Here is a 5,495-nt window from a genome sequence, read left to right on the forward strand (position 1 = left end):
AAAGCATGTGCTAGATCACAAAGGTGTGAAACCTCCACCGCCCTGTAAAGCATGTGCTAGATCACAAAGGTGTGGAGTTGGTTCTGTGTGCGAGTCCGATGCTCAATGTGAATTTTGTTGAAAAGCATCAGGGAGCTCAAGCACAGCAAAACTTTAAAGACTTGTCTCGGATTTGGACCTCCGGCTGATCTTTGAGAGGCCAGAGTCTTGGTGTGCTTGTGAATATTTGCTAGCATATGTTCTAGCCGGGTCACTCTGGGTACCAAGAGGAGGAAGATGCTGGGCAGAAGAACTGGGCTTGGAAATGGGATAGGAGACTCTGAAAAGCAGAAAGGTCATGGGAGGCACCCCCTAAGTTGAGGACTTAGTCCCCCAAGTTGAGGACTATCCGATATCGAGCCTAGAGACAGAGCTGAGGTCAGGCTTTTCTTTTGAATCGCCCCTCTGCATACATGTTCCGTGGAACCTGCCAGAGGTTGGCCCTGGCCTTTCACCGTGTTTCTGGCAGGGCCTCTACTCTGCCAACCCAGTTAGACTTCAAACTCTGGGGGATTCTCTTGTTTCTGCCTCCCACCTCGACACGAGACTTCTGGGATTACAGACATACATATTATCACACTTGCCTTCTGTGTGAGTTCTGCAGATCCACACTTAGGTCCTCACACCCGCTTGACAAGCACTTATCCATGAAACCATCTCACCAGTCACAGCATTCAGTTTCTCAGAATGTGAACATCTAGACAATAAAATGCAGCGTATATCTGGGTTAAACACTATTAACAGAATGCATGAAGGATTTGGATTAATTAAAAAAATGCAGCAATCTCTATTTTTGTTTGTTTGGGGTTTGACTGTAAAATATTGTGATAATAGATTAGAATAAACACTTTAACACTTTCTGATCTTCGGTGTCTCGATCTGTAAAATGGGCATACTAGTGTTACCTTGCAATGTAGGTTACATTGCACATAATCTGTGCAGTGTGTCAGACACATACTAAGTGATTGGAACCTGCCTTCGTTTCTTCCATTCTTTCCTTCCTTTATATTTTGAAACAGGGTCTCATGTATATCCAAAACTGACTTTAAGCCAGCTTTGTATCTTAAATGTGTGATTCTTCTGCTTCCATCTACCAAGCGGTGGGATTATAAGCATATATCCATCACCATGCCTGATCTATGCAGTGCTGGAGATCAAAACCAGGGATTCACGGAGCTAGGCAGGCACCCAACAGCTGAGCAGCAGCTGCAGTACCTGGGCATTCCCGGAGCTAGGCAGGCACCCCGCCAGCTGAGCAGCACCTGGGCACTCATGGAGCTAGGCAGGCACCCACCAGCTGAGCAGCAGCTGCAGTACCTGGGCATTCCCGGAGGTAGGCAGGCACCCCGCCAACTGAGCAGCACCTGGGCACTCACGGAGCTAGGCAGGCACCCACCAGCTGAGCAGCAGCTGCAGCACTTTTTTCTTTTTTCTCAAAGACTAATTGTGCCGTGTGTATTTTATGAACATATTACATTCTTAGAAAAGACCTCGAGTCTTCTGTCACTGGAAATGTTACTGTATGACGAATGTTCTGGCCCTGGTCTGCTCCTTTCCACAGTGTGGTTTAATGAGGAACATGCTGACACACATCAGCACACTGGCATTTTGAGAGCAAGCTTTGCCTCGGGAAACATCCAAGCCTAATTTTGGATGATCCCACAACTCAAACTTCCATCTGTCATTCTTATATAACGTGATCTATCCAAAGGATGTGTCACTATTAACAAAGTCATGACTCAAAAGAAGACAAGATTTTCTCAGAACAGTGACAAGGAACATAACTCACAGTCACAGATTTTTCATACAATGAACAGTACTAATAGAGGTGTTTGAGAAAGAAAATAAAAACGTAAAAACTAATCCCTATACTAAGGCAATTATGAATTACATTTAAAGTTTTAATGTGGTCACTCAGTCAAGGGAGTGTCCTGGGCTTCTATGGAGGTCAGGGGTGAAAACTGTGGAGTTGGTAGACAGTATTTCCAGGGGGAGTCTGGTGCACGGAGACAATGTCAAGGGTGTAGTAGAAGTTTGATCTCCAGTCTATAGCAACATTCCAAGTAAACCAATCTCTTTATGTAGAATAAAAACTACCATGTATGGCCAGGCTCTCCAGAAGGCGGACTGTTAACAACACAGCACTTTGGGATTGGTAAATGACAATCACTTCCATCAGTTGCCTTCAGGTGGCCAGGACTTTTTGTTCCACCTTTCAACTTAGGAACAACAAATAAAAGCACTAAATATGAACACCAAGCCACTAATAAAGGGTTCTACATGTCCAAGTGACCTGCCTACAACTCTTCCTGCCACCCCCTAGTCAGGACGGTCTGATGCCCCCTTTTCTCTCTGTCTGAAGGGTTTGAAGCCCCCATTTTCCTACTATGAAGTTCCTGTCTGGCGCATTTATCATGAGCTACTGTGGACCATGACGCAATTACAGCTTATAGCAATTGATAATTCTGAGGAAAACCCCTCCGAGAAATTATTCTCAGATGGAGGAGCCCTGCCTGGCAGAGCTGCAGGCCACTGACTCTGAAAACTGCTGCTTTCATCTGGAATTCGCTTGTGCAGTAGCAGCTGTGATAGCTCCTATCACCGCGCAGGCTCACGTAATGCGTCCATGTAGTCTCTGCAGGCTCACGTAATGCGTCCATGTAGTCTCATGATTGCCTCTCAGTCTTATGGGCACACACATTTGTGGGTGGTCAAAAGGATGACTTCTCTCTACGCTATGTTCTCCACAGTGAGAAACTAAGAAGCCTGGTCCCTATCATTAGCCTTACTGACAGAGCAAGCTGGCCAGACGTGCGTCCTTCTGGACAGAACAGTGAACGTAACTTATGTAACTTTCACAGATTTTATTTATGAAATTGCAGGTGTCCAGCCTTGTAGGATCTAAGCCCTTCAGAGGATTTATGATGAATTAGGGCAGTATTGCAGGTTGTTCTGTCTTAGTCCTTTAAGAGACTAAGCACCTACCTGACTAACCACATCTAAATATTATTAATCACACTTTAGAAATGTAAGATAATGTATGTATTATTTGCCTTTTCCTTAGGACTTTCAATGGTTTAGTTTTTCTCCCTTTGACACTTTTAGTGGCCCCTTTAAAAGACAGCTGGGCCCTCCTCACAGCTGCAGCTGTGGTTAGCTGGTTAACTGCAAACTAGCTGATAAATTTGCTGCTTATCTTCAAAGAATGCCTGTGTCCTAAGGATTTTCCATATAGCTTTTTAAAATCGCTATCTAGTTACAAATGAATGGGGAGATACACAGACACACATACACTTTATATCACTCCTTTTCTCTATTAATTCTTTTAATTTATATTTCCATTCTCCAGATTGTGTGTATATGTATAATGTATATGTCTATACCTGCAAATTGTACACACACAAGAAATATATACTTTTTGAAAAGACATCTTGTTATGTAGCCTGGATAGGCCTTGAACTCACAATCTTCCCTCCCCAGCCGCCTGCTGCACGACCATCACTACTTGAGATTATCTGTGCTGCACACCAGTTCAACAACCCCTAAATGAGTCACCTTGACTGTCTTCTCATTTCGAGTCACTTCAATCCTCACACAGACACAGCTGGGATGCCACCTATCTGACCAGGAAACTGGAAACAGGAAACTTCAGTCTGAAAGGTAACTGATTAGCAATCATAGAATTGGAAACAAGGCTGCTCGCTTTTGGAATGAACTCCCCCATTAGCAAAGGGAACAATGAAGTTGTATCAGCTAGAAGACCAGGGGCCTGCTCCTGATTGTCTTAGACAACAGCTCAGCAACTGTTGGTTTCAGAAGCAGACAGACACCTCAATCCTTACAGGAGGTGAGACCCACTGTTCACCATCAACTAGAAAGCAACAAATCAGTGTCTCCCCTGAGTGACTATCACTTGTAGAAAAGAAATATGGTGGCTCTTGATTTTCTTGTTTAGGATATCTGTCTCACATAGGAGTGGCCCACAAAATCCAAGATAAAACTCAACATGTGAGTGCCAACTAAAGCCAACTGAGATAGATCACATCGGTCAGGATACAGGAAGTTTCCTAGAGTCTCCTTTGCTCCGTTTGTTCGACAGAGTCAATTTTCTGCCTGGAAGACTCCTGGTCTCTCTCATGGTCATTCCCGCCCCTTCCATACAGATCCAAGATGAAAAAAAAGATGTTTCTTAAGCAGCATTCTCTCACTGCACAGTCAGATGAGATACACCACTTCTTGAAAGTACCGATATGTTCATTGGAATATTTGTACTAAGAATGTTACCAAATGTCCTTCTTTCCCTCTTAGAGTCAGTCAGCTGTCTGAAACCACGCGGAAGTCATTCTGGTGCCAAGGACATTGAAAGACTAGCTTCAACACCATTTACCAGTCTCAGGAGTGATCAGAATCGTTACACATTTTTAAATTAATTTTTTAAAAATTTATTTTTATTTTATGTGCATTGGTGTTTTGTCTGCATATATGTCTGTGTGAGGGTGTCAGATCCCCTGGAACTTGAGCCACAGACAGTTGTGAGCTGCCCTGTGAGTGCTGGGAATTGAGCCCAGGTCCTCTGGGAGAGCAGCCAATGCTCCAAACCTCTGAGCCATCTCTCCGATTTTTGTTATACATTTTTAAATCAGGATAATGACATGTTTTAATCTTGCTTTGCCCTGAAAAAAAATTACTAAAACATAACTCAGGATTCTGTTTCTGTAGCTGCCCTTCACACTTCCTCGTGAAGTGTGGCAGCAGAGAGTGCTATCATTCCATCCACCCTGCTCCATCCCTCAGGCTCCATGTGTCTACACCCTTCATGTTTTCCCGTGATCTCAAGCGAATACTGAAATTATCTGGCGCAAGTGAGAAGGAGACACAGAACACGCAACAAACGCGCTTAGGAGTTTATTAAAGGGGGTGCATACAGGCCTGGGAATCGGTGTGCAGAGAGAGAAAGGGAGATGGCCGTCCAGCTTTTAAAAGCAGCCTAGCGCATGCGCACAGGGGGTTGGCGTGACTACATTATACACTGATGACGCAGATGGGCGACTCACACATGCGTGCAAAGGTTTTAGCTGAGTCATACGTGGATGTAACCACGTATGCACGCACATGGGTCACGTAGGGCCCTTTGCACCCGAGGGCCTGTCCGCACAAGCCTGCCTTTAGAACCCGGAAGTGCAGCCTTATCTGTGGCTGAATAATTACAAATACTATCCCCCACATATATAGTGCAATACCAAAAGGAAAAGGATGGATCCCACCTCCTTCTCTTAAGTCATTTCAGAAACTAAAAGATGAACTGCCTTTCCATCGCAGACATCAGCAAATACAGCTGATTTATGCAATGCTTGTGGGTTTGTGTCCACTGTCGTTGATTAGAACCTCTTCCTGGGCTGGGCTGCAGTGTCCACTGTAATGATGAGAACCGCCTCCTGGGCTGCAGTGTCCACTGT

The sequence above is a fragment of the Microtus ochrogaster genome, chromosome 5, assembly GCF_000317375.1.
Source record: "Microtus ochrogaster isolate Prairie Vole_2 chromosome 5, MicOch1.0, whole genome shotgun sequence".
Lineage (NCBI taxonomy): Eukaryota > Metazoa > Chordata > Mammalia > Rodentia > Cricetidae > Microtus > Microtus ochrogaster.